The sequence below is a fragment of the Centroberyx gerrardi genome, chromosome 18 (genome assembly GCF_048128805.1).
Source record: "Centroberyx gerrardi isolate f3 chromosome 18, fCenGer3.hap1.cur.20231027, whole genome shotgun sequence".
NCBI classification, from domain to species: Eukaryota; Metazoa; Chordata; class Actinopteri; order Beryciformes; family Berycidae; genus Centroberyx; species Centroberyx gerrardi.
The window spans coordinates 6,274,861-6,292,697 of record NC_136014.1 but is presented as its reverse complement, the minus strand read 5'-3'; positions in this window follow the sequence as shown (position 1 = coordinate 6,292,697).

Below are 17,837 nucleotides of genomic sequence, written 5' to 3'. Positions count from 1 at the left end.
GCCCATCTTGAAGTTGTTTTTCAAGTCTGTTCTTTCAACACTAGGTGGTGCAGGCATTCTTTCACTAAATTTCACATTAGAATGAGAGAGACCAGCATTCACTTGTATTGTGAAGTTTTACAAATATTGTGTATTATTTTGCTCGATTCCTCCCAAAGACAAGACAATATTCGCCTTATTAAATCACCAAAAAAGTGAGTGTTGTGCTCTGCTGTGCTTTTAATAAGTTAGCGTGGGCGTGGACAAGGCCTTTGTTCCCGTATTGTCGTAAACTTTGTCATAAAATGGGAATGCGGTTGCGAATATGAAAGTCGGACTGGTGTCTGGAATTTGCTTTGTAGTGTCTTTGTTTGTGACTGAAGAACTGTGGAATCCACCGGCTAATTAGACGCTGTCTGGAGTCTGGCTTATATGGAAATATAAAATATAATTGGAAACCTTTCCTTTCATAGTCATGGTCAGTTGTTTCTATGCAAGTTTCTATGCATGTCTATTAATATTAACCTCACAGAAACTCCGTATTCTTTTCCTCTAGTTTCATGGTACATTTTCTTAAATACTGCATATTCATACAGGTCTATGTGAGTTTATTATTCTGTGATTCATCTCTGCTAAATACAATGTATGCATCAGTTTATTACTACCAAGTGCCTTCTGATTTGAGACAAAGGTGAAACTAGACTCTAAAAGAAAGTGTTTGTTTCCATGGCATTCTTACCATATCCTTTATTATTGGTTATTTCCTTTTTAGTCAAATAAGGCCAGCATACTTGTTATGGTAAGTTTAGTATCCCTTTTCCAAGTGGATACAGCCATGAACAATTACTATGAAAGAAACTGTACTTTATAGGAATGTATTACCTTCATTCCTGCAAGATTGTTCCTTGAAATGATGGGAAGGTGTTTCTAATAAAGTGTAGTAATTCCCTAGCAATTATGCCATTTAACTCACCTAAACATGTGAGAAGTACAATGTATTTACTTTAACTGATGAATAACACCGGAAGGGTTTTTAAGTAATTCAGCTGTCATTTGTAAGTCTTTACCTACAGCTGTAATTACGTGGTAATTTACCATTCTTACCATGTGATTTACCTGCTAAATACCCAGTACTCAGGGTGAGGGAAGTGTTACCGATATATTTTACAGCGGTGTGTGTGTGAGCGAGGGAGAGGAGGGGCAAATTCTGGCGCGGGACATTGTAATTTGCAGGAGGCCAAGAGGTTATCCCAATCAGCCAGAATAATGGCGTTTGGCGGTGACACTGGGAGAAGCAGAGCGCTCTGGCAGAACAAATTAGGACAGACTTTCCCCCAGCAGGGAGCAGTTCCAGCTCTGTCACTGACATTTAATTTCATATTTATGGGGAGAAATGACGAGATGTCCTGCCAAACGCCCACGGTTCCCATAACTCGTGGTCAATCTCTCTCTGTGTGTGTGTGTGTGTGTGTGTGTGTGTTAAATAGTTCAGGTTTTTCTGGACCCCAAAGTCAGCCAGCCCCTTCCTCATTTCCAGTGTTTTTCTAAGAGGGGTACAGCATTCTGCCTGCTTTCCCATCACTCTTTTTTCCACCATGCATTGGACAAGGTGAGAAGTTAGCTGAGCTGAGATTCATACCCACCCAAACTACACAGGTTTCCAAGGAATGGCTTTTTATTAAAAGTTGCATATAGGCTAATCAAATCGTCCACCTCTGATATGATGAATATGACACAGTTTGTTTGATTACATATATAGAATTGATCAATACTACACTGGTTGTCTATGGGAAACCCTTAACCTGAATTGATTCTAATGAGACATTTTGATCAGATTCCAAACAAGTTTGCAAAAAAATATGTTTCATGAGTTTTAGTGTCCCATGATGGTCTAAATGCTGTTTCAGAGGCTTTTCCACCCTGACAAGAATACAATTCTTGGGGAAACACTGAATAATGTTTGGCATGAATATTAATATTGAATATCGGCACAAAATATCAGCTTCAACCCCAAAAAATATCAGTATTGGCCTCCAAAAACCCACATCGGTGGAGCCCTAAGCACACTGTCCGCTCTGCTGTAATGGCCTCTCTCCAATGGAAACCCTTTAATCCGGGATGCCAAAGCCGGAGAGGACTTTCACCTGAACAAGAGGCGATGGGGGAAGAAAGGCTTCATTCTGTGGTGCAGGGCGTCAGCCTGACCCGCTACCATGCAGAGAAATTACAGTGGAAATATGGACCTTTCTCCCTGTCTGTATCACTGTCTGTCTGTCTCATTTTATCAATTTCTTTTTTATTATTAAGCAATTTTCTTTTCAATGTGTTTCCTATTTGTATCTCCTCATGTATTTTATTAGTATGTAATAGTATGCCTTTCTGAAAATCTGAAAATCACTTTGGAGACTCTGCTTTTAGATAAATGCTATAGAAATTAAGTTGGTTATTGTTATTGTTAGCGGCAGTCTGTCAGTCAGCCATTGAGTGTGTGTGTGTGTGTGTACCTGTGTATAGGAAATATGCTGTCATCCTCTCCATAGTCCACCACCTGCGACATGTTGGGGAGAGAGAGAGCAAAAAATGAACTTTTATACAAAATGGCCAGTACTTTTTCCTCTTCACTCCTTCTGTTGGTTAAAATTGTTAAACAGTAAAATTACATAGTGGTGCCAAGAGGTCTGCATGCAACAAGCTAGTGTGTGTGTGTGTGTGTGCTGCTTTACCCGTTATGGTTCCAGTCACAATAACCTCTACCACCCTTGTAGTGGTCACACACACACACACACACACAAAAGATGGAAATAACATCTACCACCCCTGTGGTGGTCAGACTAACATCTGCTGGTGGTTGACGAGGCTAGGAGAGGACCACACACACACACACACACTGTCATGGCCATAAGAGGACACGGGAGCATAGTGAACCATCTCACCATCTCATTGTGATCACACACATGCACACACACACTATGGGCCACCGTGTCATGTCCAGCTTGGATTGTCCAACAAAAGCAAACAAGGCTGTTAAACATTGCTTGGGTGTGTGTGTGTGTGTGTGACCTCCCTCTAGTGTGTTCTAGGTCAATATGGTCAACACATGGGGTCTGAATGAATAGTTTCTGCCTTGGAGGCTGAAGACAAGATAGATGGCACCACCCATGGTATTTGTGAGGGTGTGTGTGTGTGTCCTTGCATATGGGCATGCTTGATTGTGCATGCAAACCAATGACCCATGAAGGGTGCAAAAGGTTAACCTTCCAATGTTTGTATCATTTAGGCCAACATGTAGTTCCTGTGTGTTTCTTGTGAAGAAATAAATCTAAATATAAAATACAGACGAGGCATTTTCCTCCAGACAGTGTTTCTTCTGAAAGTCTACATCAGCCCTTTTCAGCCTGTGTGCTGAGTCACCGTTAGACAAACAGTATCGATCTGGACTGACGGCACTGAGGACATTACCTCCATCCTCCCATCTAATCAGGACATGAAGAGGAAGTGCATTTTGCATTTTAAACACAAAGGACCAAAGAATTTTTATTTTCCAGCAATGCAGTTTGCTTTGTAATCGCTCCTTGAACTCTTCAGCAGGTCTGAGAGGGAAGAAATGGAGAAGAGGCAAAGCAGGGAAGAGATGATTTGGCAGAAAGAGAGAGGTGATGGGGAGAGAAAACTGATCCTCCTATAAAGCTTCGTTACTGCTCTGGATACAAACCCATCCATGTTCTCCTCCTCTGTCAATAAATACTCCAATTTAAGGCTAATCCGGCCAAGAGATTATAGGAGCAATTTATCGTTTCAGTCACTGAAAGGTGAAAAAAACATAAAAGCTATTAAAATTTTATGGATAAATTTTATGGATTCCCAAAAGGAAAATCATCTCCTTAGAAGTAGATCTTATGATGAAATGGTCATGAAGAAACTGCATATGGTTATAATGTGGAGTGTTTTTCTCAACTAACCCATGCCAGGTCATGTTTTGCAATGAAATTGTTGAAATATTCAAATGTACGGAAGCGTAATGCATTCACTTGAGAAAAAAAAAATTCTGCTCTGTTTTTCTGAATTAGCGAGATAATTATCTCAGAAAAACAGAGCAGAATTATTTTTTTCCATGAAAACTTTGCTCAGAATTCTGAGATAATTATCTCGTTATTTCAGAAAAACAGAGCATTTAAAAAAAAATAAAAAAATTCTGCTTCCGTACAAATGAATGTTATTTCCAAAATTTTTTCCGCAAGTGCAGGAAAAAACATTATCATATGTTGTGTCCAATCCCCCAGGCTATTGTGTTTATGTATGTGTGTGTGTGTGTCTGCATGCATGTGTTATGTATATTATGCAGGTGTGTTATGAGGCTATATAGTGAGAGAGTGCCGGGGATGTTGTGCACAAAAAGTCTTTGACTGCCTGTTTAGCATACTTTCTCAGTAAACTTCTTAAAGGTGCCATGTGTAGGATTTTTAACCATCAACATAGCATTATCAAAGTAATTGTGATACCTTGGTATAATTACTGTAAACAAATGAGACCATGGTGGAGACGATTGGTCGCCTCTATCTCACGTCAGTGGTATTGTTAGTGCTAGTGTTTCTCAAAATTAAGACATTTCCCATGAACCCTGTTGCTTCCCGTCACAAAGAGGATGTTGCTGCTTGTCCCTCCTTCCCCTACCTGTTTGTTTTGAAGAGCAAGAAGAAGGATAGCAGCCCTTGATGACAGCCAATATTCATTCCAAGCTAACATGAAGTTGAAACTACTCAGTTAGAATAGTGGGATTGGAATAAAACTGTGTGCTCCTCGCAAAGTAAAAACTTTTTTGTGCCGTAAAGCAATCCAGCAGATTTCCCGCCAAATCTGACCCTGTGTCACACAATGTAAAATGCAGTGTAGAGGCCGGTAGAGGCTGCCAATCTTCTCTGTGATGGTCTCGTTTGTTTACCGTAGTTATACTAATGTCTCAAAATTAATCTGGTGATGATGTATTATCGCATCTTTAACTCAAACTCCAAGCACTCGATGAGAACGCCTGGCAGTGAGAATGCAGCTCTCTACCAGGTTGGCCCTTGATGAGATTCTCTGTGGCCTTGGATTTTTGTGGAGTGTTTTATCGGTAAAGCGGTGTGGAGCCGCCCCAAGAACCCGCCACAAACTCTTGTTCTCATCTCCAAATATGTGATGCAGCCTTAATGCCTGTGTTTCCATCCAAAAAAATCTCTCTCTCTCTCTCTCTCTCTCTTGTGTGTGTACATATCAGCCAGTCGGTATCGTCGACCACCAATATGAGGTCATGATGTAGTTTGATTACTTATTAATTGCACAATTGATTCATTCTACACTGGCTGTCAATGGGAAGTCCTTAACCTAAATCGATTCTTATGCAACATTTTGATCAGATTCCACACAAATATATGGGAATATGTTTTATTATTATTGTCCGTGGTTTCAATGGAAAGTTTTAGTGTCTCATGATGGTCTAAAATCTGTTTCAGAGGCTTTTCCACCCTGTCAAGAATAAAATTGTGGGAAACACTGAAAGTTTTTTGTCATTTTTGAGGCATGAAAATGGTTATATTTGTTGAAAACATGTTGAATAGCGGCCAAAAATATTATCAGTATTGGTATTGGTGTTGCTATCTGTATGAGTATCAGCCATAAAATCATATTGGTTTGGTGTGTTTGTGTGTGTGTGCGTGTGTGTGTGTGTGTTTCCCACCTCCATCCCGGCCTGACATCCTCTTGACAGCATAATGAAGCCTCTCTGGATCAGATAGGGGTCAAAAACTTTGGCCGGCATTTTGCTTGAGTCTTCTTGGAGCGTCAAGTCGGGGGGGGGGGGGAGGAAGTGTCAGCAGTTTTGCTCGTGACTCCTCAATGGCTTCCAGGATAAGCAGGCCCTCTCGATCAATCACAGATACAAATATCTGAACGCTTTCCAAGCGCTAATTGGAGCCAGGTCTTGCTCGGGCCCAGCCTGAGGGAGGACAGATTCCTCCGAGTCTGTAAGAGGAATGTTTTGGACAAAAGCGAAGACGCCATTTGAATATAAAGAAGGGGAACGGTGTGACGCAATACAGAAAGAATTACCTGCGGAAAAAAAAGGTTCCCTGTTTGACAATCCATTAGCAGATTATACACAGTGGATTTTCAGTGGAAATCCATCATCCTGAAGAATATGTCGCATAAAATGGTTTTCTGGATATGAATACTTTGAGCTCCTATAAAGCTAGAAGGCTTAGGCCCTAAATACCCTAAATACTATTGGAGATTTTCCCAAATAAGGAAGGATCTGAGTCCATTCCAAGGACAATCTGGACCTTGCTGTGTGTTTGTGTGTATGCGTGTGCTTGTGCGAATGTGTTGTGTAGGTGGGGTGATTGCGTGTGCGTGCGTGTTTGTGTGTTTCAGGCAATGACATTATAAACATCCCATAATTATCTCTGATTACTGCGGGGACCCCCTGACTCCTACAAACCCACAGCTGTACAACTGCTATCACGGCAGTCGGAGGAGGCTGTCACATTTATAGCTTTAGCCGTAATCTGTTCCCCATGGAAATCATTATTTGTGTGGAAATGCGGTTATTTACCCAAAATGGCGCTTGTTTGTGACATTGCTACGGAGCAATTTCTGCACCCAAAATTACTGTGAGATTTTAACCCAGGAACTTTAGCGTTGTCAGAATACCACACTACTACACAACACCTACACACCCTACAGCACATAATATCTATACTCACAACACCGACCGCATAGCAAACAACACATCTAGTTCCACTATAACGTATACAACGCCTACATGCTATTCCACGCTACAAAACGCCTACAGGTAAAAATATGTATAATATAATATAATGTATAAGTTCAGTTCATAGCCGTTTACATGCACATGCCATCTATTGCCTGTACTCCATCCAAAGTCTTATTCAGGTTAAAGAGTAACTAAATCCCAAACTCAAATCTGTCTAAAGCCTGACATCTAATGGTAAAAAGCATGGTGCTGAAATTACCATCTGCTATTGGCTGATCTTTGTTGCAAGGTGATGTCACCGTCTATAGAGTACAACAGGTGGTGACATCACCTGGCACCAAGGATCAGCCAATAGCAGATGACCATTTCAGTACCATGCTTTGTACCACTGCAAATCTCTAATATTATGTATGTATTATGTATGTAATGATGTTGAAATAGTAATTCATTACACGAGTCACTACTGGGAAAGTAATAACATTACTGTAGCGCATTGCTGCATTACGTATTACCATCCGTGGCACACACACACACACACACACACACACACATGCTCCCAGCCATACACACCCAGCATACATACATACCAGGCTTCCCTAGGGCTCAACACGGCCGACCACAGGCTCCTGAGCTCAGCAGTAATGACACGGCCAGGGAGGGGAGGAGGAGGAGGAGGAGGAGAAAGGGAGAAGGAGAGGAGGTGAGGAGAAATGTAGGGAGAGGAATAGAGGAGATATGGAAAAGGGAGTAAAATGGAGGAGGATGAGAGGAGGGGACGCTGGGAAAACGAGGGGGAATGACGGTGTGAGATGGGAAGAGGACTGGAGGTGGGAAAGAGGCCTGGGGAGGAAGAGGGACTTTCATTCTTTCTAGTGCTGCTCTGTAAAGGACAACAGTTAATGTCTGGTGGTGTATTTCCTATGTAAACAGTTATTGGTATTGTTCTCAGAGAGTAGAGAGAGAGAGAAAACAAACAATTTCCCTATTGGGATCAATAAAGTATCACATTATTATTATTATTAGTAGTAGTAGTAGTAGTAGTAGTACTAAGCTCACATAAATTCAGTTTACCCATCTTTTTTATTTCCTAACATGCAAATGTGCGTGTGTGTGTGTGTCTGTGTGTGTGCGTGTGTGTGTGTGTGTGTTCAGTGTGTGGTGGGGGCAACATTGCACTGTTGTGCAGAGGGAACACGGTCATGATCCTCCACTGTATGGGGGTGGATGGAGTGTGGTTGCATAACAGAGGAGAGGTTATTTACATTTGTAATGGCCAACATCCCTTCTCTCTGGCAGAGCTGCCGCGCTGAATCAATGGAGCACTCCCTCACTTGAAATAAAACAGGCAGAGAGAGACAGAGAGAAAGAGAGAGAGAGAAGAGAAAAGTGTTGCAAAGCAGCACTTGCCATTTGGAACAGGAAATGAGGAGACAATTTTATATTGCAGCTCCTCCCAAGAATACTGGATGAGGGTTAACCAAGGGTCTATCTGTGTGTCTGTGTGTCTGTCAAGGGCCATGTGTGTGTGGATACTGTGTTAGGTGTGGATTCTAAAGGAATAGGTACACCAAGTGTGCGGGAGGTTGGCCTTAAAGACGAGATGAAATGAAAAATGCCTTTTTAACCCTTTTAGATCACATCCCCGGTCATACTGTGCACCTATTTAACAATATATGCCAAAAAAAATACCAAAAATGAATTTCATTGTATTCTTATATCAAAATTCAATCATGTTTTCTTCCTGTAAAACAAAATATGCCGTGTGCTTACGTAAGCATGCCCGTAACTAATTTCAACCAATAATATCATGACATCCACCCATCAATCAATCTTCAACTTTTAGCGCACAGAGCTAAGAGGCTAAGATTCATTAGTTAGCTAGCTAGCAACAGCATGGTACTTCGGTGTGTCTTCGGGTGTTATGACACACCCACTTTTCAACGTTCAAATCAAATTCCTCCCAACGTTATGTCCCGCCTGTCTTTCCTGTTTCACTCGGAAATACGTCACGATACGGAAGTTAGATACTCTCGAAATGCCGTTTCATCTCGACTTTAACTGTTAAATGATGAGAAAATAGACATTAAAATCATCCATGTGTCCCCCATTGGCTCTGGTGCTCCATGCTAACACCTTAACATACACTATGTGGAGTGATAGTAGGCTCCATGCTAACACTTTAGCATACACTATGTGGAGTGATAGTAGGCTCCATGCTAACACTTTAGCATACACTATGTGGCGTGATAGTAGGCTCCATGCTAACACTTTAGCATACACTATGTAGAGTGATAGTAGGCTCCATGCTAACACTTTAGCATACACTATGTGGAGTGATAGTAGGCTCCATGCTAACACTTTAGCATACACTATGTGGAGTGATAGTAGACTCCATGCTAACACTTTAGCATACACTGGGGCTCATTCATAGAAATTACCGGCAGATTTAGCGTGACGTCAGGGGCAGATACCGTCACGGTAGGTTGTTTCTCATTCATAAACGTGAAATATCGGGACGTTATTAGCGTTACCGTTTTCTTCGAACCCCTTTTGATCATTTACATATTGGGAAAGCGGTATAGCCTACTGTAGAAATGAATGTTAACTAATGAAAATGAATGTAAATTATTTAAAAATCAATAGATAAAGTTACATTGTATCCCAGGGCATTCATTAGGCTATCATTGGACACACGTGAAAATATTTAATAAATATGACTTGCACTCTGGCTTTGCAATTATTAATCACCGCTCTGATTGCGGTTGTAAACGGCAGTTTCCATCTGATTTGATTCAGTTTATCATGATAAAAAAGAGATGACCATACGCACATCCCATAAACTTTTTAGCAGCTGCTGGAGTGTAATAGAGCTAAAGTATTTTAAGAAAGAGAACGCTGTAGGCCTACACTGCCAATGCTCCCATATATTTATCTTACAAAGGTCTTCATTAGGTCACGATCACCATCAGCCAATTTATAATTTCAGTAACATCATAAACATTTAGTTTATCATGGCCAACATTGCAATTACAGCTAGGAGTGACTGAGGAGGAAGAGGTTTGTCTGCCGTTCTAACGCGTCTCTGCTGCCCGTTGACACACAGGCGGACAGGTGTTACATATGTAAAGCTTAATTAACATGTTGGTTTTGATTGGCTGTTACCTGGGCTACAGCTGAGGATAACACAGTGGTAATGTGGCTCTGTTACGGTATTCATGGGTGTGGTAAATTTATGAATCAGGGAAAATTACTATGTTGAGTGACAGTAGGCTCCATGCTAACACTTTAGCATACACTATGTTGAGTGACAGTAGACTCCATGCTAACACTTTAGCATACACTATGTTGAGTGACAGTAGACTCCATGCTAACACTTTAGCATACACTATGTTGAGTGACAGTAGACTCCATGCTAACACTTTAGCATACACTTTGAGGCCAGTCTCCCAAAAACTTGGTGTATCAAAGAAATCTTGCTTCTTTCTTCGCTCCCATGCTCCGTCTGTATTTTTTTACAGAACCCCAACCACATAATAAACATTGATAATGAAGTGTAATCTCTATGGCCACAAAATCACACATGATCATCTCTTAACCATGTTTATTTATCTGTTCGTGATGTAGGATAATGATGATAATGATGGCTATGATGATGACATTTATATCCGTGGCTTGGCTTTCTGGATGGACATTTGATATTACAGAATATGATTGATGAAAACTGGACGGAAACTGTCGTGACACCTAAAAATACTAACACACACAGTGGAATGATATAAGCATCACTCTGTACTGCCCAGATCATGTTCTTGTTTTCTGCTTGAAGCATGGAATCATGATTTGTTAGTGTTAAAAATCGGAGCTCTTTCCTCTTGCTGTGTTAAACCAGCCCAACACTAGGTTTCTGCAGTTGACCAGTATAGGTTTTCCCACATCTTGATGGCTTGAGTCAATCACTGCACTAAACTGTATCTTGAAGATACAGTTTCCTTTTATTGGAAACACGTGTCTGACTCTTCAGCTGCTGCATCAGTTGGATAAAAGAGCCACTCTCCCTCTTTTCCAGCTCCGGCTTTAATGAACTGAATATTATCTGTAGTGACATTTAATGCACTGAAAGCACTTGGAAACAAAACCTTGGAGACTAAGCCGGCGGGGCCAGCAGGAAATGTATGTATTGTTAACATTTGGAGTATGTTGATGATTTACAGTTGCATTGTTTCCAACTGCATGATCGGGCGAGCAAGAAATCACTGCAGTGTGGTAAATCAGTGCAAAATTACTTTTTGACTGTTCAATAATGGGGATCAGAGTTTGCAAACTCTCTGAAGTCTTTAGTGACTATAAGATGAGGGAAGTTTATAGTGAAAGGTAAGGTGAGAGAGAGAGAGAGAGAGAGGTCCAAAGAAAATGTTATGACTCTAAATGTCAGCGATCCAATCAAAAAGACTGAAGATGTCTTCCATCCAGGTTGGCTAAAACAGCTCTCCTAATGGAAATCATAGGTAAAACTCCATGTGTTTTATCTCAATAAACACATTCTTGCTTCTTAACACTGAGAAACTGTCACGGCGCTTCCTCTGCGTTAACACAGCTGTCTGCCATGTGGGTCCGGCATGACTTTTACACACTCTTTGCCCGACCGCCTGTTTTACCACACAAGAAAACATGAGATCCAACATACCAAAACACAAGACCACCAACATGTCACCACTGTATTACACTGACAACCTGCAGCTTGAGCGATTTCGCTCAAATGGGTTGTTTGGCGAAGCTGGAGAACAAAGAAGAACGGTAAATGTGGTCCGTAAACAAAACATTAACATTGCAAAGCGCGGATCAAACAACGATTTTCGATCCGGAATGCCAAATCCAAAAGATAAACAGTCTATTTGAAGACATTTTCTTTTCCTAAACTTATTTGTGGATATGTTGATACACTCTGTGGCATGAGCTTTCGCATGGTGAAGCTTTGAAGGGTTTGTTTTTGTCTGTGCTTCAAAAACAAAACAAAAAAAACACCCATATGTTGAGTTATGATCTGAGGAAATTGCAAAAAGCTAATTTTCCATCAAATCCTTCTCGTTGCAAAATTAGTTTGGAAAACAAACTGAGCCTATTGCATTACACTGTCTAGAATTATAAAGCCATTGTTCTATCCCTCATAAAAGGGACATTTTTATTTGGATTCATAAGTAGATCACACATTGATTGCGTAATGTTCTGACTTAACGCTCACGAGGCATTACTCAATATGACCCCGCTCCCAGCCTTCAATAAGCAGGAACAGGCATTTTATTGGAATTAGCCTCAATAAAACCAGCATTTAAAAACGGAACCAGTTCATGCAGCATATCCCTGGTGCCAATATGGGACACAATGAATTAATGTGCCAAAAATAAAGTGAAGGAAAACAAATCAGCCAGTGTTCCTTAGCCGGTGACTGTAAAGTGATCTTTCTCTCCAAAAACTCCAAACACCTGGTTATAATAACACAAGACCTCATTTTTGCTCCACTGTCATGCAAAGCAAACAAACAGATAATACTTTAATTTAGTGGAGTTACCTCAGAGTATCTGGGGGAAGCTGTTTCGCCGGCCTGCCGTTTTTCCCCCAGCGAAGGAAAACAGTCTTAGATGGTGGATTAGGAGCCGGGCTAGTACTCAACATAAACAGGTGTGTGTGAATGTGTGTGTGTGTGTGCGTACAGTGTGTGTATGTGTGTGTGTGAGTCTGAGTTTTCATGTGCAGCGTATGTGATTGTTTTGGTCCATTGTGTGTTTTCTTGATATTCTTCTAATGTTTCACTTATTTCAATATAGGTATTCTATAATTTTGGTATGCAGTGTTTTCATGTTGTGCATATTTTTATTTTTTTTTCTGCTCTTAAGTTTCATTTCTTCCTGTGGTCGGAGAAGCATAGCCGACAACAGAATTTCATCTGGGCAAATAGGGTGAATCTCAGGTGTCTCAATTATAGTGGATGGGATGCTCTTCACAGGTGTATTTTTACATAAAAATCTTGCCTAGTGCAACTTTAAACTGGCAGTTTAGCTACATTTCCCAGTTGCTTGGTGGTAATTCAGCTAAATTCAAGCTTGGATAGTGGTTTTGGTAGTTTTGGTAGTTGGATAGTGTTTTTTGTCATTTTAAGACGTAGGTCACAACCCCAACTACCAACTATATTTGTCTATAAAAAATGAACAAATCAGAAGTCATGTGACTGTCATGTAACTTTAACAAAACTATTTCTCTTGAGGGTAGCTTTGCTCTAGTTCAACTTCTTCCAATCTGTAGTAAGTGTTTGCTTGTAAAACCAGACTTTCAAAGTAGTTTCCCCAACAGGCAGCACACATCTCAGTGAAATGAGCCGGAGACTGGAGGTGCTCTTCTGTTGCATTCACAGCATGTTACGGAGAGAGCGGAGGTCACTGTCCATAATAGCAGCAATAGCAATTCATATTTCTCATATTAACCAGGTTCCTGTGGCATGGAAAAGTCTCACTCCTTCCACTTTTGGTTTTCTCTGTCTGCACAAACCCAGACTTGCACAGCATTATGGGTACATTTTGACGTCAACACAAACATGACAGTGAGCAGTACTTACTATTACTATTTGGATTATCATTTCTTTCCCCTGTATTCATATTCCAATATGTATATTTCTTTCCACAGATACATGCTGACTCACTGCACACACAGGTGTGAACTCTCCCTACACACACACATGCACACACACACACATACAGAATAATAGCTACCTGAGTCAGAGTGAAAGGCCAAGTGTGTTTATACAGCTGTCTAGGTAATGGGCTCTGTGGGGACCTGTCAAGGTTAACGCTTAGCTAACGTCTCCAGGAGTGTGTGTATGTGTGTGTGTGTGTGTGTTTGTACGTGTGTGTGTGTGTGTGTGTGTGTGTGTTTGTTTGTCCAGGTTAGGTAATGTCTCTCTGTGCTACCTCCCACTCCAGCCAGACCGAATATCATCATGACTGAAGTGAAATCACACAACCTGAGCTGGGAGTCAAAGTGACACAAGGAGAAAGCATGAAATACGAACAGTGAATACAAAGAGGAATCATTTATTTTTTCTCTGATGAATCCTTTTAGTTTTGGTGCTCCAACGACCCAATTTTCCCTCAGAGATTAATACAATTTCATCATATCTAATCTGATCTAAGAGAGAAACAGAGGCGATAGCCATTACAAGATTTTTCTACTAATAGCTGGTGCAAGGGTTAAGGGTTTGATTTCTGCTGGGGTCAGTCTTACTAAAACTGTAATGTTATGCAGCCTTTGGGTACCAAGGATTAAAGCATCCATCGAATGGCATTAGTAATGTAATGTTTCTTTGCAAAATAGACCAAAATTGGGAATTTCAGAGTTTTTTTACAGTATGTGTAGAAACAATAAACAGATTTCACCAAATTCATAATGCATTCTAGTGTATTATGACATTTCCTGATGCCACTATGATGTCATTCTAATGTACTTTGGGATGCTTATGACATCTTATAAACAAATACATACATACAGCAACCTGCTCATGCCAGATTTATGATGCATTGTAGTACATTATGACATTTTATGATGCATTTATGATGCAATCATAATGTGTGCTACAACTAACAATTCAGGTAAAGAGTTTGTTTACTTGAACTGATGCTTCTTTTTGGAATTTTCCGGGCATGAAAATGGTCAAATCAAAAGATATTGAATATCGGCACAAAACACTTAGAACTACACTGTTTCAGAGCCTAGGACAGCTTTCACACTTCAGCCATTCAGGTGAACTCAGTATTTGTGTGTGAACCCTCCAAACAAACTCACAACAGACTCACTAGCCTGAATGTGGATTATTTGTGCAATTGCAAACACCAAGCGCTTAACTCACATGATGTCAGATTCCTATGTACTTTACAGTGAGCGGGCATGACGTCACATCGCTGAGTCAGCATAAAGCATTACCCTGTTACTTCTCACAGCTACTCAATCCGCTTAACAGCCAATCAGCCCCTAAGTGTCTACGTGGAGAGAGGGAGAGAGGCGTTACGTCCGGCTCATTAATGGCTTTCGGGGAAAAAAAGCAGGCACATTGCGGAATGAGAGCTTTTTACTGTACCCTGTTGCTCAGCCAGCGGTTTTCCTTCAGCGCAAGGGGAGCGGGAGTGAGAAAATTACACGTGTCTTGAAATGGTGAAATGTATTCCACCTGGGAAAGTCAAACCCTGGCAGAGGTTCCAGAAAGCACATCTGGCCCCGGGGTTTATTCTGGCTCCGCCTGGTGTTTTTCGCCACAGCCATAATACACACCGTGCCCTCCTCTCGCACTTTTCACTTCCCTCAGTTTGACATAGAAAAAGAGGTGCTCCCTTTCTTTCTCTCTCTATCTCTCATTCATGAATAGATGTGAAAACCTCCTAATTCCAATTTTGGTGATTTTCATGTTTTAACCTACTGTAAACTGAAGGAATACATGGGCCTCTATAGGTTGAGATTCTGGAGGTTTTCATCAGGCAGCGACTTTATTGATGATAATTTGTGTTTTTTGTGTTCCGTATACAGGTTTACTGAAGTCTGGCATCTGTTTCGTATGGGAGTAGGTTTACTGGAGTCTGGCATTAGAGATGCAGAGCTCCTATAATGAGCAGAAAAACAACCTAGATCCCTCAAAAGTCCCCTCCACTGACTTCTGTCAATTTTAAACTTCTCAAATATACCTCGCAAGTGAGCGAGTGGTGTGCAGGGAGGGCAAAATGAGAGTAACAAGTGATTCCTGCCAATTTAAACAGGCCGAGGTTCCCCTGCCCTGCTTCCCCTATTACTCAAGTGAACCTCAGTTTGATTGGGATCGTGGCTGGCTGAGAGACTGAGAATCTGAGTCCAAGAATCTGTGTAGCTGTAACTGATACTAAGTTCTGGACTGGGGCTTCGAGATGAATGAGATTGGTAAAGTCACTCAGAGACGGCAATATGATGAGACATTTATCCCCATACTTATGAAATGCGAGACTAGATGTGCCTATCTGGTTCTATAGTGAATTGTCAGTGGTAGTCCATTTAGCTTTTATAGGATGGGGATTAGCTGTTTTTATATATATATATATGTATATATATATCTAATGATGAGGCATAGGCAAGGTTGTTGCAAACGTGTTATAATATTGTAGCTATAGTTGTTTAGCTACAGTCAGCTAGCTAGAAAGCTAGAAAGTAAGCTAGCTAGAAAGTAAGTTAGCAGAGAGCCAATCCTTATTCATTTGTTGCTAATGCAAAGTGTAATAACTTTAGTGCAAAACACTGGTTAAACATCAGTCTACTGTGGCACAAACAATGCCGTTAGCATTATAGCGGAAGTTAAATAAATACACTGCTCCGATTTTGCTATGCTAGCTAAAGCTAGCAAACTCTGCTAACAAACCATTCGATAAAAGACCACTAACTGACATGAATAATACCATATTTTTATGGATTTACCACTGACAAACTGACATTTTTAGGGTTTATGGAGTCTGCTAATAGCATTTAGTTGGTATCTCTCAACTCTTAACCTTGCTGGCACCAAGATACAATAGGTACATTAGGCTACACACACACACACACACACACACACACCCGCTCATACAAATGTAGAGCAAACTTCACTGAACTTTATGAAAAATATACAGTGGTTTATTCAATAATTTCTCTCATAAACCACATTGATGGAAACCTTTCGGAGTATGTGTAGCCTATTAGTAGCCATGGTGCTACCTGAGAGATACACACAGTCACACTAAAGGACACTAAAGACACCCTCGAGGGTCATTTTTACCACAGAGCTGTCTTTTCACATCCAAGCCACAACACTCTGGTCACAACTGTTAAATGAAACATAAGGAGGCTATATATGAAGTAGTTCCTGGGAAAAGACTAAAATAGTTTCACAACAGTGGCACCAGTGCAAATGGGGGCCAAGGAAGACTGATGGGAAATCAATGTATTGAATATAATTTCAGCTGTTCCAAGACTTGACAGTGTACAGTGTTATATGAGCCAAAGCTGGAAAGAAAACTATCCATGGCAGCAGTGTGTTGAGTTAAAATGTGTTTCCTAAAGTGTGCATGTATTGTATAGCCATATTTACGTATCCATGGTATGTATGTATGTATGTATGTACGTATGTATATATGTATGTATGTATGTACTGTATGTAGGTATGTAGGTATGTATGTAAATCTATGGTACCTCATCATAAATGTTGGTCACAGGCTGTGGTTGTGGTTTGATTAAAATAACCTGCTGCCTACCAAGACAGCTGTGTGATGAGCATGCCATCAAATATGTTGAATTCTTTCTTGAGCAGGTCAGGTCAGTTAATAACATGACTAATCCCTCCGGCATTATAATCAAACGAATTAAAGATTTGCAAAGGCCCAGTGGAGTCTCTCTCCTTTTCTTCTTTTTCTCAAAAATCTCCAGAAATCTACCTGGAAGCCATATTTTAAAAAGAAAATCACATCAGTGGATCATTTGGTGACCTACGACTAATAATTTATCACAGTGACCAAATATATCTTGTCAGTCATCTTTCTCGGTGTGTCTTTTCGTGGCTGAGCGTGGTACCATCTGTGATACCGTGCCCAGTAAAGTTGTCCTCTAGCAGTTTAGCAACAGTCCCTGTGATTTATGGTTCCACATGTGGGAATGGTTTAGATTTGTCTGCAGGAGGTCTGAACACTCACGGTGGCTTGGTCACCACATGTCTGGTGGAGGAGCAGAGAAAGGGTGAGGAGGTAGGGGGGGGGGGTTGGAATCAAGGATTTAAACGCTCAAATCAGAAATTAGACCTATCTCGGATTTCATCTCAGCCATCCTCTCCTGCCTCAGAGATCGAAAACGACTGCAATTTTATGCTGTCGCTTCAGGTCCGCGAGGTGAAAACAGCGAGCGGTTTAGAGTTAATGTTCCATGCTCATAACGAACAGTCACGAGACCGCAGGAATATGGGATTTGGGGTGGATTCTTGGAGGAAGTTTTTGTTGGAGATCGAGTTCCTGACATCTCACGAGACCTTTTCGTGTTCCAGCACAGGCCGACTGAGAAATGGAGGGAAATGCTGTGCAAATAA